This window comes from Bombus pascuorum, chromosome 14 (genome assembly GCF_905332965.1).
Source record: "Bombus pascuorum chromosome 14, iyBomPasc1.1, whole genome shotgun sequence".
Lineage (NCBI taxonomy): Eukaryota > Metazoa > Arthropoda > Insecta > Hymenoptera > Apidae > Bombus > Bombus pascuorum.
Window position 1 is genome coordinate 2,724,421 of NC_083501.1, and position 21,603 is coordinate 2,746,023.

At 40.0% G+C, this 21,603-nt stretch overlaps 1 protein-coding gene and 1 long non-coding RNA gene across 2 annotated transcripts in view; one reads left to right on the plus strand and one right to left on the minus strand.

The window, feature by feature from the left end:
• LOC132914275 (basement membrane-specific heparan sulfate proteoglycan core protein-like) overlaps positions 1-14,347 on the minus strand; it is a 265,195-nt gene extending 250,848 nt beyond the window's left edge. Inside the window, exon 1 of the mRNA XM_060973259.1 lies at positions 13,665-14,347. The gene's annotated coding sequence lies outside the window, so the exon portion shown is untranslated. The remainder of the gene's footprint in view (positions 1-13,664) is intronic.
• Positions 1-21,603, plus strand: part of LOC132914285 (uncharacterized) — a 92,666-nt gene that overhangs the window by 27,719 nt on the left and 43,344 nt on the right. The gene's annotated exons all lie outside the window — the stretch shown is intronic.

Consider the following 21,603-nt stretch of genomic DNA (forward strand, 5'->3'; position numbering starts at 1 on the left):
AGAGTTACGTAGGATTAAAAAATTCAAGAACCTCGAGGAATGATGGACAGCGTTTAAACGAGTTTTTAAATAGACGTCGATCAATCATTGTCATTTATAGGCAATTCCCGTTTTCTTTAACTTTCAAGTTGACATCAGATTTTACTTCCATCGTATAATCGAGCGTATTAACGCGCTGGTCAAAATCTCACGTGCAGAATAAATAAAAACTATTCCAACTATTATATTAATCTGACATTACTGGATTTCGAGTTAATGACGTAAAATTAAATAAAATCTTTCATCGATCCAGCATTTTTGATAAGGCAACCTTTCAGCCTGTACGAATGGATTATCGTCGAAATAAAAGACACCTTTGAAATATTTCATTTCGCGTCAAGATATAAATTCTCTCGCCTTCTATCCTCGTTTCTTTATCTTCCTACGCGATTTAATTTATTCCAGACAAAATGTTCGCGCTTCGTTCGTTTCGATGTTATTGGCAATTAATAATTCATCGTAAAGGACTAGGGAAATCGCTATGTACGCACGATACGTACGCGCATAGGTAGGTAGCTTGCCAGAGATTCAAGTCGTTCCAAGTCAAATGTTCTTCCGTAGAACCGTTTCAGATATCGCATAGGCTAAATCGTGCGATCTCGTTGAAAGTGGTAGAGTTAATAACGAGATGTTATCGCGGCAGTAAATTAACGTCTATTACCATTCTCTCGATATATTCGATCTGGAAGCAAGTAACAAATGGAAGTTGGATTTGCGTGTCACAAATTCGAAATCATACAACTTTCGGTACCAAGCAATGTCTAAATTATCAAGGAAAAGTAGCTTAAAGTAGAAACTTTATATATGGTAGAAATTTATCGTAATCGCCTTGTACTGGTAAGAACTGTAATTGAAAGCTTCGTAGCGGCGATGAAGTAATTTAGTTTCTAACATTAGACCGGCGATCGAGAGAAACATTTAAACTCTTCGAAATTGCAGTCTAAAACGTTTACAATTCGGTTCGTTGAAAATGGATAGATAGTTTAAAGCTCTAAAACATTTCGCATTATCTACGGCTCGATTCCTCTTAAGGATCGCAGAACGAAAGGAAACAAGAGATAGGATTTTAATACGCGACTACAAACTTTATTTTATAGATACTACGATGTCCCGCTTCGCCTAAACAATTTCACTCGTAAATATATAAAATGCCGATAAGCGATCTTTCGCGAACGATCGAACGACGATGTACTCTTTCATTTTGGACAACATGAAAAAAAAGAAAAAAGAAAATAAAAGAAATCCTGATATAAGCGTACCAAGGGAGGCTGTGAAGTTGACGACAGAAACCAGCCATCGGATAAGGAAAAAAGCAGGAGTTGAAATTCAATTACGTAAATGCAAGGAGACCGAAGAAACGGTTTGTGCGGTTCGGCGCTGATAAATTAGGTTTCACCGTAGAAATCTCGAGGCAGCTGATAAGCCGAGGTATTAAGAGGAAAGATTTTGAAGAAAAATGGTGGGGGAGGGCGAGGGGGTGAGAATATCAGGTGAACCGGCAAGAAGTTAAATTCAAGTGATCATTGACACGGATGGGTTATGCGAGGAAATTATAGATCGCTGACCGTTGCTCGTTAGATTCACGCAATTCAGCATTGGCTGAACGAACGATCTCGGTTTCCCGTAGAATTCTACCTTTATATTCGATTCGAAGCCGTCTCAGCGAAGCTGGCCCGAAACGAACCTCGTTTAAATAATTCAAGCAATTGCCTGTTCTCTCGGTCTTTATCGCCATCAAACCGTGATTAAATCCTTTAAGGCGTGAACGATGATAACGTAGAATTCGTCCTTGAAATTTCTGTGGAACGGACTGGCAAGAAAAAGTAGGATTACAGGAGACAATTACTTGCTCGGTGGAGATCTATGGTATAACGAAAGACGCTGACGAGCCGCGCTCCGCTAAATGCAGCAGAAATGTTACAATTGAGAAAGAACGACTGGCACTCGTAGTACAAGTCCCATAGAAATCAAGCTGCGCGGTAAAAACAAAATTAATTACCACCGGTTCAAATTGCTTTCATCGGCAAAGATACCAATATATCCTAACGAGAAAGTATTTTTAAAATTGTGTTATATTTCACGTTAGAATACTCCAAACTATGCTCGTAGTATATTCCGTTTGAAGAATATAACTCTACGTTAAATGCGACGAGAAAAACGTTCGTTTAAAATTAACTAAAAAATACATGTACGTATATAGGTCGATAAATCTCAGCAACAATATCACGTTCTATTATAAATTCTCGGCTTACCGACGGATTCGTAGAAAATCTCGTATCCAAAATGCAACTCGTCGTCGAGCCGTGAAAAAATTAGTCGTCGTTTCGAAGAGAATTGAAAGAGCCTCGTGGTCGAGCTTCTGCGGTTTTTCGTTATACATTACGCGCACGACGCGGCGCAACTCGACGCGACACGACGCGTTTCCTTTCCACTGCTCTGTTTATGGTAGATCGTATCGTAGTCGTAGACAAGCAAATTTACCATAGTTATATTCTCGTGTACAAGCGAAATTTATACCGCGTCCGAACACTTTTATTTCGAGTCGACTTCATTCAACGGAAAATGTCACTTCTTTTTTTTTTTTTTATCATCGTCCCGTCTCCGACCAGAAATTCGTGGAAATATCAGAAAGTACTGATCTTTTGCGCGCGTTATTCGTTTAAAGAGATTCTTGCAAATGTTCGGTATTTTGCGAAACGTGAAAGATAGGTTGAGAATGAAGATTTATCTCTGGGTAAATGTCAGAACAACGACTTCAACGTTGAGTCTACTCTTCTCATACGAATCGTTTGTATCTGTCGTAGCCATACGATACTATCGATAGATAGGTAATAAAGCACATCGCGTTCGTTGTAACTTTTCCATTACTTGAACAGTTCGTTCGTGGTTTCGCTTACGTCTCTACGGGTTTTATACGTAAACCGGAATTTTAACGGAGCTCGTTGCCTCTTAAGAACATTCGGAATTTATGGTGAAAAAAAGTTGCAGGTTCAGAGACTTGTACATCGCACTAGGTATATCAGCGCTATTACGGCTGCAATTTCTACTGAAAATACCTGAAATCGTGAAACTTTTGTAATTACCAGCACTTTCGTAGGGCGACACAATTGAAAATGTTACTGGTTCACGAACTTCACGATACCGGCAAAGAATTTAAACTTTAAAAAACACCAGCACGAAGCTCTAAAGTCGTTTGAAGAATGAAAAGGATAAGAAATACGAACAACGTTATAAAACAAATTCGTAATTTCTTTCTTGCAGCACTCGCAATAGCACGATGGAAGAACAGCATTGAAATATGCTAATCGTACGCTCAGAAATACCGATAACACGAAAAATTCTATTTACCTAGAAATTATTTTTCTCCTCATCCAACCATCCAATCTCTCGCGTCGGTTCGAGTGATCTTTCGAAATGTCTACGTCTCTTGGTAAACAGTTTCAGCTTTCCTCGAAGAAACTTCCATCTCCTTTTCCTCCATTATCTTTCTTTTTCTGTTTTTTCTGTTTTTTTTTTTTTTTTTTTTTAAGTTATCGCCTCTCTTTCTCTCTCTTTCCGTTACTAGCTTTTCCTCTTTCTTACAATTAGTCGCTGTATCATTCTTATTTCTTATTTCTCTGATTGCAAGGAAGGAAACGAGCTAATCGCTCATTCTCTCTCTTTCTCCTCGTCAAGAGATTTCTTAAACAACCTGACTCCACCTTACGAGCCAACGAGAAGCCTCTCTCTTCTTAGATGGTCTTTCCTTCCTCGTTCGTTCGCAGACCTCACTCTTCGTCGTTCTCTCAGCCGACGTAGCTGGATACGGGTTAACTATCATAGCTGAGATATTTGTTTGGGAGGAAGAATAGGAAAGCTGGGTAACACGAGGCACAGACCATTAGAACTAAGCTCTGTTAGTGGCATAGGGCGTATCAAGGTGCATTCAAGCTACGCTGGAAAATGTAGTCGCCATTAACAGTGATACTTTCGCCAAGATGCTGGGCGGTCCAGATGTTTACCTAGCGACTTCCAAGCAACAGAGCAACTAAAAATAAGTTTAGCTTGCTCGCTAACGCAAACCACTACCGCGTCGGTAGAAACTGCTTTTCTTCTCTGCTTTACAATGATCGTTACGTTTATGTCATTAGCGTTCATTTGTATACGTTTTTAAGTAAGTAAGCAAAGCTGCGACGCTCTGCTCGAATGCGTGGGTATTTGTAGAGATTTGAGAAAAGAACGGACCGTTGGCAGACTTTAAAAGGACCTCTGTGCAAATCTCCAACGCGATCGCGCGCCAAACTTTCTTGCGTATCCTCGTTTGAAATAACGCCGCTTCCAAAACGTCCATCATACACGAATTTCATAATAATAGTAACCATTTCGTAACGTAAATAATTGGACGGCGCTTTTAATTATATTTTATCATGGTACGTTCGCCATCATAGTTAAGAGGATTTTCATCGTCTTTAGGAACACGAACATTTCATCGTTGTAGGATAATTTAGCCGTTAAAATAAGACGCTATTAAACGTCATTGCTAGGAAATATTTCGGTGGAAAATCAGTTCGCGAGGAACAATGATAACCATAAATTAGCCGTGAAGTGTATATATATTGTTTTCACTGTCCACTGCATAATGGATCAGTCTATTTAAATAATATTACGAAACATATGCAGGAAATACGATATTAACGCAGCTACGCACACAGTGCCACGAAAATTAACCAGTTAACTGGGAAATTTAGTTTTGGAAATCTCTCATGGGGTTAGATCGTGGAGCGCGTAAATAAATGCAAGCAACGACGAGTATACGCGTCAAACGCACCGAAGTAAAGTTTTTGTTTGACGTTAACCGTTGGAAGAAAGTAGCAAAGTTGACGATAGCTAAAAAGAGGACGACACGGAATCGTGGCAGTGTGTGTATTCATTTCCGACAAGAAGATAACCAAACTCGAAAGCGACAGAGGAATGGGGAAGAAGCCTTGCGAAGATTTCGTCGAATGGCCTGTCACGAATGACTCTGTTAGGTTATTTCATCGTTTCTCGCCGTTATCCTGGCAGGCCTGCGAGGGACGATACGACGTGATTCGGGTCGAACTGAGAAGTATCTTTTCTTAACGGAGAAAAAAGAAACGATATCGAGCCATCAAGGGCGCGTGCGAACTCGCCTAATCCCATCAATTACTATCACCGGAACGTCTAATCTCTTGAAAAGGAAGGGAAATAATTAAGCAGAAACTACTGCTACGTAATTTGCTGCCGGCGTTATAAAATAGGAAAATGGAAAAGAGGAGAAGCGTTCCGATTGAAAGCAGAAACAGCAAGGCAAAAAGTACAGCGGCTAAAGAAAGAGTACAGAGAAGGAAGAGAATTATACGAATAAGTAAGCGAGAAAGTTACGGAACTCGTCGAATTAAAAGGTAAATGTCTTCAGACGAAAACGAAAACACAATACGCACACGCGTACATAAAAATAACAAACAGAACAACGTTCGCTATGGAATTCATTCATTTTGTTGGCCGTAGCAGGAAACGAGATACTTCGAACGGTTGGAACGCGACTGGTCGCTCGGTTCTCGTCGTCCTGATATAAGCGAAGATATAAGAGAAAGAGAAGATACTTGAGCTTGACAGTGGCATAAATTAAGCTCTCTTCCGTGCCGCGTCGTACGGTGGGTTAGCGTGTCCCAACGGTTTTGTGACCGCGACGGCGAAGCGACGCGACGTCAAGGATATTCTCGGTTATTCTTTGCGAGATCGTCAACGTGGACGCGGGTCAAATAGCATTTCACCTTTTTAACTAAATCTTGGCGACTTCTGCAAGCTCCGTGACTTTCGTAAACTGTGTATTTTATTCCTTTCCATTTGGCTGGTATGCTTACGACTGAATTCGTCTTCTCGTTAATTGCAACGATATACTTACACATTTAGACGTTACGTTATACGTGCAACAACAAAATGCAAACGTATCTTCGCACTTGCGAACAAGATATTATCGCGAATACGCGCACAGTCGGTTTTCGACTAGTCGTTCTTTTTCTCTTTCAGCTTTCCTCGTACTTGTCGGTAACGAGAAAAACGCTGAGAATTGATAGCGTGAAAATCCCGTATATTTTACCAGCTCCTCTTAAGCACCGACTCGAAACTCGTCTGAATCTGTTATTTATAATTTTTCGCTAAGTAGTCGTTAATAATTTACGGCCACTCGGTTTTCTTTGGCCCATCTTTTTTCAGAAATTATTCGACCAGGACCAATTAAGCAACTTTGTTTGCTGTTATTTAAATTTTCTACTCATTAGCGTGTTACAAAGACCAGCAATGGAAAACACTTGTTTACATTTTTCTGACTTCATTCCGTTCCTCGTTACAAACCAATCGTGAAAGTTAATTAAAAATTAATCACAGGCAACATCAATTGTTATTTTATTTTACGTCATATTTTTTCATCTGAAGTAAATTTAACGTACAATTGTTAACCCGATCGATCGCGCGCAGATCGTCGCATAAATCTCGGTTCTGACCGTAGTGAACGTTACCATATTACGTGTTTGTTTATAAAAAATGTAAAATAAATCTTAAGTACTGCTTCTACCATATGCACGTAATAGCGTACTGAATTTTTCGATACGACGAGATGCTTTTTTAGGAATATCAAGCCGAAACGCTGTACGTGTATAACGTGTGCCAGCAATATTTTTAATCGATCTCTTCGAAAACAAATAACGAATAAACGTAAAATGCGATATGACATTTCTATGGGAAGTCCTTTGCCAGATCGAAGCGACGCGATCGCGTTGAGACTGTTGGCGCTTCTAACTTTAAAATGTAAATATACAAATGAAATTTCGCTTATAATCCCGCGTATTAAAGATCGAGTTTAATCCCTGGACAGATATATCTTGAAATGGAATATTTAAGAGCGGCCGGCCAACGGCGATAACTTTTTTTCCGCTACGCGAGTGATCGACGAGTTTCGTAAAATTCATTAAAACGAATTCCCGCTCGACGAAACTGGCTAATGACTAATGACGAACGCACGAGCCACCGCGTTACCTATATACTCATTAGCCGATAAAACTTTCGCAAAGACGAATTGCCCGTGCGCTTGGCCAATTGCGCGCAATTTCCCTCAATGTTCCTACCTTGAATAATGAAACGGTAGCGCGAGCCAGGTAAAAGTGGTCTCTAGTTCTACAGGTCATTACGCGTTACTCTACATGCAGCTACGTACAACACGTCCGGTTTAACTGGAAACGATCAAATATCTGGAAAACTACGAATGGCAGGAAAATATGTTTAAGGCGAAAGTCGCACGATATCGAGAGGAACCACGCACTGTGTTATTTATCTCTTTGATCTTGCGATACCCTTCGAACGTTCTGTGGAGGCGACACTAAGCTTTTGAAATGGATATCTCCGTTTTTTATTGCATGTTCTAGTAGTTTATGTAGTGCATGTTCTAGAGCCGAAATAATGTTATAGGAACACTGAATTTATACTGAGGATTAATATTAAAATAATAATATATTTATTTTATGGACGATTTCTCATATATTCATCGATACACACTTGCACCCGTCTCTTCGCAACAAGATACAGAATAAGAATAGTAACACACCCGAACCAGCTGGCAGCTGAAACGTGCAACACAACAAATATCGCAAGAAGACTAAAAAGGAAACACCCAATAGACCTCATAAAAGATATAACTTAGAAAAAAAACGAAGCTGGCACCCCGCTGGGGGTAGCCGCCCACATGCTATATTTATTTTTTATTTATATTTTTTTTTTTCTTCACCAACAAGATATAACACTTTACCAAATGTCCACAAGGACAAATTGTAAAATAACCAAAATAAAATAAAAAAAAAAAAACTTGCACGCGTCTCAGCACTTTCTTCTATACCCGACTGTTAACCTACTCTTCCAGATGCTTCTAAACTACTGCCAATCGTCTTTTGTCCCAACTAAGGCCAACTAAGGACGCCCTCTGACGCTTACACACACATTCATCCACACACTGATATTCATATACAAGTATCTCTAATACGCATTTAACCCAGTCCAGCACAGAAAATTATACATATCTCAACAAGATGTTTTCAAAATACTACGAAATCGCGTCTTTCGGAGCATCCGGCATCAGGATACGAACTTTCAAATCAGATCGATACAAGCAACTATGTTCGTACCGAAATTTACCGCTCGGAATTGACGAGCTGTTTTGGAAATATTGGAAAACCGTGAGCTTGCGTTCCGACAATGTCATACCAGTAACAGCACTATCAAAAACATCTTTCTGTACGGTGGAACATCGAACAACGTTAATGCCGGATTATGTGGAAGACGTAACTTTGTAGCGTTTTGAAAACATCTGAATGTTAGCTACAAGGACGTATAATAAAAGATGGAAGTAACAATTGAAAAATTGTAATGTTACCTCTACAGCAGGTTGCAAGGTCGCAAGACCAAACAGATAGGAGGAAAAAAAATGCCCCCCTCGATACCGTGCAACTTTCGTACGAAACATTTTTTCGTATCGTGTTTTGCCAGATATTTGATCGTTCCGAGTAAAACAGGACGTATCGTATATCGGTTTCCAACTGCCAGTTACGTTACAAAAAAATTGTACCATTTTTATACTAAACAAGTTGCAGCATTTCTCCGATGTTATTAACAGAAGTATACGATATACGTGTTTCTCTGTTTCTCTCTTTCTTTCTCTTTTTAAGGTAGGAAAAATGCAGCGAAGAATTTATTCTATCCAGAAATGGAATTTTCTGTAGATACTTGAAAGTTGGGGAACGGTCGATCGGAAAGGAACGTAGAAGAAAGACGCGTTTAAACGCATCGTCCAAATCACCGTCAGCTCTCGCCGCGAACCACAATTTACATAGAAACTCAGCGTCAAGTCAATTCCCAAGAGCGCGATCCAACGATCGAGTGAAAAAACCTTGGGCGATCTCTTGCTTGAAAGCGACTATAAAAAGAAAGTAAATCTGTCGGATGAAAGAAGCGTCGTAGGTAAATCACGTAGGAAACAGTTTTATCGCGTGCCGAAAATGTTCCAGTTATCTTAAGAGGCAACGATTTATGTTTATCGAATACGTAATTCGTCCCACGGTAACTAACACTAAACGGCAAATACATGTAAAGTACACGTACGTATCTATCCGTATAACTCGTATCGCATGTTCACCTTTCCAAAGATTTTCGCTCGTTGCGTCGGTTATCGTAGGAGTAGGTAGGTGTATTTCGTAGAATATCTGAACTATCGAGTTGAATATTTAGAAAGGAATTCGGTGTAGCCGTTACGAAACTGAAAGATGATTTTATAATAATGGCAAATAGTCGATGCATACATTGGAAAATCAGAATTGCGATGAAAAGAAGATTACTCGTTTACCTTTGATTGCTTATACAAATGTTGGAAAACCTTGCTCAAATGTTTATCGTCCTTTTCGTTTGTAACGTGTCGAGCACGAATTACCGGCACACGGATGAATACACGTTCGATCGGTTGTACGACTCACCCATCTCTCGCGGGTACTGGTATTCACCGACTGTATGGCCTCCAAATACCGGTATTCATGCATGCATAGCTGCAAGTATTTTGCAGCGAAAGAGCTTTCCGCTCAACTGATCCCTACATACTCCCCTGCCTTCTTTCCATCCCTTTACCTCTACATTCGCTATGATGAAATCTTCGGCGCCGCGAAACCCCTAAAAAGTGAAACGAGACCACCAAATTTTTTTTCTTCTTTCCAACCGCGTCAGATTCCGAGAAATGCACCTGCTACCCGCGGTTCAATCTTATCCGATCTTACGAGCTACGCTTCCTTCTCGCCGCGATATCGCTCTATAAATACCTTTTTTCTCGCCGTAGCGGAATGTTAACCATGTCACGGATAAACGCATGCATACACAAACGACGGCTTGGGAATTTTTCCAGTGGCAAATTTTTCCTCTTCGCCAGGCTACACTTCCGCTGCGTCAATTTCAAGCGTAATACGCGCGTGCTTCTTTTCGTCCCCTATACGCTGACATTAAAGAAAACTGTCCAATGTTTACGTATTATCTCTTTCCATTCCGATCGATTTTTCAACCGATACCGTTTTATTCGTCGTGTCGCTAATAGAATTCATGGAACGTACACACGCGCGCGCACTCCTTTAATGCACTATCTTAGAAATACACGCGTTTGAAAATTCTCCACGAGCATTTCTTTGTGATAACAACCATGTAAACGTTGGTTCACGTTCGAGTGTTAATTATTCGATTTGTATAGTAAAAATGGTACCTTTCTCTGTTAATATCAAACGTTCGAAGGAAGTTTCCTAATGTTACGTGGTTAACGCAAGACATTGGCATCCTCTAAACTTTAAACAATATAGCGTGTTTGACAGTCACATATTTCATGGGGAAGGAGATCACCGTTTGCGTTTGAATGCTTGAAAAGCTCTCTTGTTGAAATCTCTATGCTACAGTTGCAAGTAAAACGCGCTCCATTGTTACGCGATGAATCCACGTCGATCAGATCGTTTTAAAGCGAAATATTCAAAAGCGTTAATAAAAAGATCGTAACCTATCGTTTCTGCGATCGAAAGTGCTGACAAATTTTAAGGATTATACTAGCGTGATTTATAGAAAAATTATACTCTCGTTCCAGAGACTTCTTCCTTCTTCGGTATTAGTCTTCCAGTCAATCTAAGAAGACACCGAACTCACATTTGAATTTTAAGCGTTTCTCCAAAGAATCGGAAGCTCGCTCCTCAACGACCTCGTTCGTATTAAGGCCAAAAGTTCAAAGATCATCTTTCAATCGTCTCCTTCCAACTAAAATTTCCCTATTCTACGTTAATCTCTACCTTAACGCGACTACGCTAATACTAAAATGCGAATCCTATCATCAAAGATAAAAACGATAAGAAGAACGCTTCTCTACGAAGATGTATTTTACCTCATTTTTGACAAGATATTTATGATTTATATAACAGTTAAATTCTGCTCCACGTAGAAGAAATATCGTTACTCTAACAGACGAGCAATTAGCTTTCCCGTCAAAGGTCGGTATCTTTTGAAGTATATGTACGTGAAATTCTATCGTAGCTATGTTACAATTAGATAAGAATTCATTAAAATGGAAGCAAGTTCATCGACACTAACACACACATATATATAACTACACACGTGTATCGCTATATTATTTCAATAACAGAAAGTCTCGTTTTATTCTATCCATTTATATTAAATCCGAGCGTAGATCGTATTACATATTTGAAGTATTCTGTACGATATAACGCATAATTTAACATTGAATTTTCTTTTAAAACGAGACCGTGAGACGTTCTCGCCGCTACAGAGTTTTATCTCTGTTCCGTTTTAAATTGCGACATACATTTTTCTGAAACAGAGAAAGGAATAAAGAGGGGAAAGCCGACTCGTCTTGCTATCGTTTAACAAAGGCCACGCATTATCAAAGGTTCCTAGGGATGCGGAATTGATCGCTCGTTAGAGAAGCGGTGGTAAGCTGAAATAGCATTTCTACGGTCTGTGATGCGGCAGGTGTTGACGAACAAAGGTGAACCAAGGGATTTTTCCCCTTATTAACACGTAGTCTACCGTTCTGTAGTGTAGCTGGGTAGCTGCATAATATGTATATACATGCATACGTATATAGCAGAGCCGCGAACAGAACGTTTAAAACCATTCTCTTTTTTCCAACTTGAACAAACGCGGATCGGGAACAATGCACTGTACGCGTGTTTTCCCATCTCGTTAAATCTCAATTGGTTTTCCGTGTGATCAAAAAATTGATCGATAGTTCTCCTCAACTTGTTGCGACAAACACGACCTCCGAATTAATCGTTTCTCGAGTACGCGCCTCTTATTAAAATTAGCGCGACTTTCGTTGAACATCTTACTTTCAGACAAGCTTGTAGCGCAGTTACCTTGTACACCTGTCGTTAGACATCAATATGGTCTTTAGACGTACCTTGTCCATGACGATTCAGTTCGTAATGTTAGAAGTGAAATTTATCGATGGATGATCCGACTTGATAACGTATTTTTAGTAATCATAGTGTGTATATGTTATCTTCCGAGCAATAAATCGGTATTTCTTACTAATCACAATAGTTGAAGTTTGTTCGTAAATATTGGTTCATCGCGGAGAGGACAGAGGATTTTTACGAATTTTCCGTTTGCACGAACTGACAAGGTATGATCGATGGTGATATATTGTTTTCATTCGCCGGAGGAGATGAAAGGCATATTGACTTTCTTCCAGAAAAATGTCAAAGTGATTTTTTTTTTTACATTATACGAACTCGTACATTACAGTTAATGATTTTCAAGCTTTCGATATCACGTCGTTTATTAATTTTTTATTAACCACGTAGCCATCTTGGATTATCGTACGTATTCGTTAAATGAAATCTCTACCATAATTCAGGCAACTGATAATCGAACATGGTTTCTCTAAGGCACGATCCATTGGTTGGATTGATTGTACGGCATAAGCTAAATCCCTTAAGACTCATTGTCAGAGTATGCCTGTCATTGCATGCGTCATTGATCACCCTCTCTACTTTAGCAGGGTTCTAGCAATCTTCTATATTCTACAGTGTTAATTCAGGCTCGATCGTAACGCCCCCTCTGTCACGAGAATAATGCTGTGTAACGAGTCTTTTAATCATGCAAATACTTTTCGATCCGATCATTTCAATTAAAGTCAAATGATCGCGATGAATTCGATAGATGAAAGGGAACTCGTTCGAGTTTCATAAACGAGTGAATTTTTATACATTATCGTAGGTGTAACGACCTCGTTGCAACTCGATTCCGAGTCACCTATCTGTAAAGATGATTTCATAACGCATTAGACGTAACATGTCTATTCATCGTCGAATGTCTGCCATTCAATGGCGTCGATCAATTTCCAGGAACCGTCAAAGTCGTCGTTCAGTCATATTTCTATTTACTATCCGCGCTATACATATATACGTATGCGGTACACGTATCATGTACATAGAAAAAAAATTAATTTTCCATTGTCGACACGTTATTCTGGATTCCCTCTAAATCATATTACAAATTTAATTATCAAGTGAACAGACAGGCAAGATAAAAATGGCGACCTCTCTTTGGGGTATTAATCGCAAATCGGAAAACGATAGAAACGACGTACAATTCGAGAAAAATGTCTAGGGAGAAATAATAACAAAATACTAAAAGGAAAGAATGAAAAAGCTAAGATTTTTTTACTATCATAACCTCGTACATAACATAATTAATTCGCTGTATAGATTATCAGTGTTTCGTTTAATAGACATATTGGTCAGCGGAAATACAATCGTTCGCAAACGCATCGAACATACACGAAGTATATAATGGCTATATGATCAGCTTTAACCGTTATTGATTTCCTTACAAATGAAACTTCTCGCAAAATTCACTAAACGAAGTCGTAGGCAAATTTTCGTAAGAGTCGTTTCAAGAAAATCGCCTGTTTAGAAATTACAGAAAACGACCGTAACGTTTTGCCTCTCGTGACTTGTGAATCTCTTACCGAGGAGAAGGAACAAAGGATAGAACGCTAATAATCTAAAATCATAGAAAAAGAAACCAAGACGATTCATTACTCACCGTTGTTGAAGAGGCACGAGACAGGTACAATTTTGGAAATGAAGCACAAACAATGACAAGATGCCACCAGCACCACTGATCATCACTCGTTGAATGCATGTCTATCTCGACGGAATCTCACAACACACATCTGCGTAGTACTTTTCAACCTGTTCTTGTTTTACCGGAAAAAAATGTCGAACTCGTTCGGGAGAAAACACACGAATGGAAAAAAAAAACAAAACATTCACGAAAGAACGTCGGAATTCGATTCCGTAGCTGATTTCCGATCGATAAAAAATCGATAAACTTGGTGCCAAGTGAAATTATTATCGAGAATCAGAACGCGCACGAAAAAGAAACTTTTTTCACTGATCGATGAAACGTACACGGATAAAGAACATGGCGGTCGTGATCCGTTTACCGGATGACGCGGTCCAAACGATCCTCGATCGATTAGAGGTCGATGGGATTAATTCAGGAATCGGGCACACGAGCCCCTGATCGTCGAGCGAGCATTCGCGCGCGAACACTAAAATTCGGTTGCTCGTTCACGGATGAAACGCGAGCGTTGCTCGATATTCGCGACGTTTATCGCGACAATGAATAACAGGAGGTTCGATCGGGCAAACTCAAAAGGACGATTTAGTGAGGCAAGATAAAGGCGCGCGCGCGGTACACTTGCGGAACGTGAGTGCCGCTTCGGATGTCGACTGATCCCGCAGGCTGGTAGAACGCGCACGCCCTCTCTAACGTCGCGCGACTCACCACGACCTCTGGCTCTGGCTTCAATCTCAACTCTGTCGAATAAGTACACTCTGTCACATTAGCTGGAAAACGTTTCTGTAGTTTTCTAATTTCATACTCTTCTGTTTTCCTTTCGATTTGACTTTGCTTCGCCTTTTGCCTTGCCACTCTGCACAGATAGAACGCTTACAAGTCCGAAACACGATATACAACGTTCTTTGTTTTCTTCGTCGATTCGTCCACGCTTGGAGACGATCGATTGTACGAAGCGATACATCGATCGACATTTTAAACAAGTTTCGAAATCGATTCGATCTTTGGTCACAACTGTCATTCGGGATTCGGGATTACTGTTCGCTTCGTGGTGACTGATTCTTCTTATAAGCTGCGTACCGTTTTTTTCCATTTTTCCATTTTTCCGACCGGAACATGGTAACGGATTTTCGTTTCGACAGATTTACGCTCGCGTGCGTATTTTCAAACGCGTTATATAAATATACAGGGTGTTCGGCTACAGGTATCAGGAAATTTAAGAGATGATTCTCGAAGCCAAAATAAGACGAAAATGAAGAATTAAAGAATTGCTTTCTCGGCTTTGTTTTTTAGTTATCGATAATTAAAGATCGCTCAAGATACCTCTGCACGCGAGCAAGCCTCCTCACATTCTGTATATTTATAGATGAAGCTTGCGTGTTAATTCTTCACGTGATAAAGATTATTCGTGTGACCCGGTTATAATCTAATAAGGTACACCGAATCCAACATTTCTCTCGATAGAAGTTTGACACAAAGGAGTGTACAGCTTTCGCCATCTTTAATGACGCATTCGTGAATCGTCCGAAGTAAAGATATTCATCGACTCATTAGCGAAAGAGGTAAGTGTAGCTGTCAAGCGTCTCCTTAAACTTTGTGTTAGTTTGCAGAAAACATTATCGTCGCGTGATGCATCAAAGATTATCATAGATTCCTGATAAAATATTTTCCATTAAATTCTCATCTAGTTTCTAAATGCGATTCGAGTTAAATTTTTAATTCGTCCAAGCTACCGAAAATGTTTGGAAATATTTCTTTGCTTTCCTTCTTTCTCTTGTTTATTGCTTTTCTCTGGTTTCGCGTGATCGCAAGATTCAACGAAGAGGAGTCTTTCGACAGAAATCCACGCGAGAAACTCACCGACTGTGAAGCGTAGCCATGTTTATATACGTCGCGATCGTGGCAGACAGTTCTACAGTGCTACGTACTTAAGTTGTCGGCGAAACGTTTACGAAAAGAAAAAAAAGAAAAAAAAATGCAAAGCTAGAGAATATCGAACCCGTACGCAGTTCTCGGAGCATCCTCCACCGCGCCAGTCCTCCTTCTGCTTTACGGGTTACGAGACGACGACGCGACAGACGCGACGGCGAGTAAGGAGCCGTGGCAAAGAGAGATTTCCGGGTACTCCTGTGGGAACAGTAGGACTCGCGACGTCACGGTTCGACAAGCGAGTACGTAGTCTCTGTTTCCACATCCTTGAGTCGCGCGACTTACTCTTTCGTCGATTTCGTTCGCAAAGTAGGCGCTTCAGACTTCAGACTGAAACGTACTCATTCGCGTGTGCACTACGCACGTGTCAAAGTATCGTGAGACTGGTTTACGTTTCCGACGCTTTTCCATATCGCTGCAACTGCAAATACTTACGCCGGTGATAAAACTCTAGTTAAAAAATGATCAGGAGATGTTCGGTGTTTTTGCCACGTCGAGTACAGAGGATGAAAAGGCGATGTAAATGTCTAGCGTATGAAGCGAGTCTGAGTGAGAGTTAAAACGAGTCTCTGTCGGAATCAGAAGAATCCGACGTCTCGGTAAACGATGAAATCGCGCTATCATTTCGATTTACGAGCGGCGATTCCTCATGAGTTTGAGTCTCGTTCGGTCAATTTGTCTTCGTAAATTGATTCGCCGCGTCTCGTACCGGTCGACTTGCGTGCACGGCATATCAATAAAATACGTCGTTCGATAACACCTATTCATCTCAGCTACATCGCTCTGTAAGGATGCAGCGCACTATTGACAATGTTTGAACCGACGCTTTTTTTCAATTTTAATCAGCTTATTCATAATTGCTTAAAATAGTAAGCTTAATCTGTAGGAATTTTCTGACGAAAGTATGCCTCATTGTTTTCGCTATACAAATATTACGCTAAACATTACGCTATACAAATCATAGCAGGGTAATTTCTTAGGTAAAAAACCAACAGAAACCACAAGTACTAACGAAGTACGGAGATAAAGGATGATCGAGAAAGGAACGTTAAAAGATTATTCCTTGTACGCGAAACTCGTTCAAAAGGCAGAGTCCCATTGAAATTTAGCGTTCTTCTTAGACCCGTTAACGTCTCCTGTGTATAACTCGAAACTTGGAACTCGCAGCTTGGCATATCCTTCTCTTTTGTTTTCGAAATATAGGACGAGAGCGCACGGTAGAGAGAAAGAGAGAGAAAGAAAGAGAAAGAGAGAGAGAAACGTCAGAGAGTTAACGTAATTTAGTAAGTATCTTCCGTCTAATAGAATAAAAGCTCAAGAAGCGGCCTACTTGGAGGGCGAAGGATCGCGACACCGGGAGGAATAAAATCCTCCGAAGGCTTTCGTTTTATCTTTTTCCAGTTCAACAGGAAGAATGGAGACTGACAAAAGAGGGAATGGGAGTATCCGTTAGACCATGAAATACGAGTGAGAGGAGTTCGTTCGTCTTAAAAGCTACGCTGTAAGCTATGGTCCATATGAAAATCTCAATAATACCGTCTCACGCTGTAATTGGGCAACCGAGCATTCGAAGCTCGGAAATTGCCTACAAATTACCGGAAATATGGACCGATCTTACGCTTCGACGATGCTGCACCATTTTCCGTACCTTATTATGAAAGTCCCGTCCAACTCCGGTTCCACGTTCATCGCGTTGTATCTCCGAGGTAAAAGATTTTCTCTACTTGATTCTTACGCGCGTTGAATATTACTGCCCAACGAAAGACGTTAAGCGATTCGTCGTTTACACGTTCACGTTGAATTAGAGAGATTCAGCGACAAGTAAGTGCGTGTGTGACTGAAAAAATTTAATCAACGTATCGTAAACGATGCTTTGTAAAATGGCCCGTAATACGAATGACAGAGGGCAATCGTTTCTTTGGTACGAGCGAGCGGCGATTTTCTGTTGGTTTGTTACGCTGCTAACGGTCAGTTTTTGAAGAATAAAATTGGAAATATAGACGTGCCTTTCTCGGATAGAAATTAATCGAATGAAATAATTGTTAGATTAAAGACAAGAATTATTACATCTTATAATCTATAATAATTTTATTTTTATAATTTAGCCTTCAATCAATACACTGGACACGGATGATATTATTTAGGATTCTTTCATTTATTTAATTCAGCGGAAGGAAGGACACTAATGTCGATTCGGTTGTCGTTTTAGATGATCTTTGCTCTAGACATTGCGAAATAGACTAATAATCTAATTTGTGTAATAGTTATTCCTTTGAGAAATTAATTCTACAAATATCGTTGAATGAATTAAAAAAAGAATCGTATAATTGACACGTTAGGATGAAACAATTGATTAACGAATATGGGTACGGTGAATGAACAAAACTTAGACTTCGCATGTGATGAAGTATATGTACGTAGATATACGTATTTCTTGAATGGCTTCGACGATGCATGCTAAATGCTAACAGACCGAATATACCAGCTAACTAATTGTTTCGCGCGCTTTTTGATCGTACTCACACACACGTACCGATGCTTCGCCTTTTCGGTAACAATCATAAGCGCGCGGCTCGCGCTTTATTGTCGCGGAACGTAAATTGCAGAGTAGACTTCACTAAATGAACATTATATAAAAGAACGGTTGCAGTGGCAGCATCAAAGTACCCTACGGTCGCCTATATCGTCTACGCTCTAGAATAAATCGCGATACAAAGGACAATTGAAAGAACAAACCAATTCTGATCTCGAGAGTCTCGTCGATAAACGAAAAGGCAAACTATAAAACTATATGATAGAAAGTAGGATTTCTTTCGTTTATGAGTTTAGATAAATGCAATGGAGAAGGTGTGAAAGCTTCTTAGAATCTGCGAAAAAGCGTGTCTGTGCTTCTAGACGAAATGGATTTCTGACGAAATCGAGTCTGCGAAGTAAACGGAGTAAGTTGGTAATTGCAAAGGACGCATATGCAACTTGTGTTTTGTTTCTTATTGTTGAAATGGTCCTCGCTTCTCTACATCTGGTCTTTAGTTTTCTCAAGCGCTGAAGCCATCGACAGCGTATAGATAAAAGACTGCGTCGAAGGCAAACCATAAACAGTAGATAGGCGACCTTGGCTTCAGGGTTTTCTGTCATAGGGTAACACTGGATCAGCTCATATTATATTCCGATTTGTATTTACACTTCAGTATTTTAAAATATATATTTCCTACCTTACAATTTATCCACGCGTTGCTTTGTATTCGCATACATCTAGTAACCTCAACACTTATCAGTCGGATATTCTGAACACGACTGATTTTTATGTGAAAACGGATCTCTTCGAATGGAAACGAATAGCGAGACTCGATTGATCAAGGGCTTGATGTTTTCTCTCTCTTTCTTTTTTTTACCGGGAACAGTGTGGGTATTTACGTGTGCATGCACGTGACGCATGCACACGCACGTCACAGTGTCGAGAAATTGTGGCTGCGGTATCAGATATTCGACTGTGCCTCCAGAGCGCAGGTTTGCAAAACTTTCGACACGACCTGCTGATTTTGCTTCCGCTGACCAACACGGCCTGTAGTTCCACTTTCGGAAACCGGCGTGGGGTTAGGAGTATACGTTGGTAACAATCCAGAACGATTTATCGGTGACGTTCGTTGGGCCAAAAATCATTCGGCGCTAGAACGCTCCTCATGTTCATGCGAACTTTTCGCAATTCGCAATTGTTTCCCGTTGATTGTCCCACGTACGCGAACCTACGCACCAACATCGCGCTTCGCCACGTTTCACCTTCCATTTCCATTCACGTTTCTTACGAACCTGTCAGCGATACGTAGAGTTCCATCGCGATCAATAATCCATTTATGTACACAGAAAACGAAGCAAAATATCGGGCGTTTTTTTGTTTCCGATTTGAGTTTCTCAGAAGTCGGTTGTATTTATTCTCTTAACGATCTAATAAAATTACGAATTCCAGACAACAGATCGTTGTCTTTTATATTATATTGTATTTTTCTTTTTTGTCTTTTTTCTTATTATACCAAAAGCTTCGGGTTCTATGGTGGTGCACCGGTGTTCGCCACTCGCGTTTTACCCGTTCTCTATTTTCAGGTATCCTTCGGCCGTACACACCTTTGCACCCTTGCCGTTCGTCATCTCTCATTCTCGACACACTGTACAAACAGCCCTGAGAAAGAAACCGAATCTCAGCTCTCGCGGTTGTGTAAATAGCACGAGATGGTTGACCGTCTATCCACAGAGAAACCACTGGCCGGGATCTCATTTATCTATACGCTGGTAGAGACGGCCACTACCCTTACATTAGTACCGTAACAGAAAGGTAGAAGGGAACTATAAATGAACGCTTGTGGTTGTCTACCGACACTTGGCTAGAGTCGTGTGTACATGAAAAGAGGTGAAGCTGTAAGATAAGGACTAGACGATATACGAAGAAACCTCGCAAGGATAAGGGAAGTAGAAAATGGGGCAGAGACAGAGGTCAATCGTAATCAGTATCGATCGATAGATTATAGATAGCGATTTAATGAATTCTATTTAACCAGTTCAGCCGTTGCAATCTCTTTGAAAAATTTCGGACAAACCCTTTCTCAACAGACGATTGTATTAAACATATTATAATATATCTCATAAATCTTTGAAATGTGAAAGTGCAATAGGAAAGATATTGTATGTGGAAATGAGTACAGGGTTACGGTAATCCCGTAGCGCCAAATTGGAAAGGACGATACGACCGTTCAATCAAAATTGCTACGGGACACTGTTGCCCCGTACCGCGAAATAGCAAAGTCCATCACGGGGCCTATTTGTCCCGTACTGCCAAATAGGAAAATCCTTAAAAAAAGCCGCCGCAGCGAACGCGTTAAGCGGGTTTTCTTCTATAAAACACTTTGTTAACGCTTTATTACATCGAACTATCGAAACGCTTCACTATTTTTGCAATAACAAGACATTCCATTTTTATATACGCTGAATTACGATATTATTTCTATAAAAATCATTTCACGAGTATTCGTAGAAACAAATGACACGTTTCGACAAACGCAGCAAATTCAAATGGACGATTTTGAACGCGAGATCAATTTCTATCGTAGTTTAATCTGTTTGCAATAAAATACAATTTCTGCTTATTTTTCACGCGAACGGAAAAGAAACAAGGAATCCCTAAACAGAAGGATTATTCGTGCAAAAGGTTGACGATGCTAGTGGAACGCAAATGACGCGCGTCAGACTTTCATCGTGAACGAATGATGATCGCGCATCAACTTTGATTTATGCATAACGAGCTGCAACATGTGCATGCGCTATTACTTTACAATTACAAAGTTGAATACTATCGTTGTTTTTGGACACGCGATTTAGGAATGTTCGAGCGAGCGACACGTGTCGAGCACAGGTCATTGCGAAGTGTCTCATCCCGATCATATCAATGCAATTCAATAAAAAGTATGTAATTCGCCCTCAAAAAGGATTTACGATACGAAATTATCGGAGACAGTATGTGCAAGCACGATTCAAATGAAATAGCTCCATCTGTCCCTCCATTCGATACACTTGAACGCTTCTGGACATACTTACGTCCTCAAATCCTAGTCGAATCCCGACAAGCAAAACATTATAGGCGAGAAAATTAGAAAAGGAAAGAACAGTACAATTCTGCTAACGTAATAACAAGCAGACAATTGTTTCAAACAAAGTAGTCCTTTACAAAATTTTATTCGTTTTATTTGTCTTTTATCTTGCAAGTTTCAATCTGATATATGTTAAAAGTATTTATAATAATAATAATAATAATAAAAGGCTAGGTAGTTGGCAATAATCGACGAATATATTCTGACTTGAATTTCATGTATAATTATTACGATTAAAATTAAAATATCATAACGCGCGCAACAGACATTGGTTCTACCGAGCGCATTGCACGCGGTCGCAAACATCTATCGAAAATAAAGCTCTACTTTG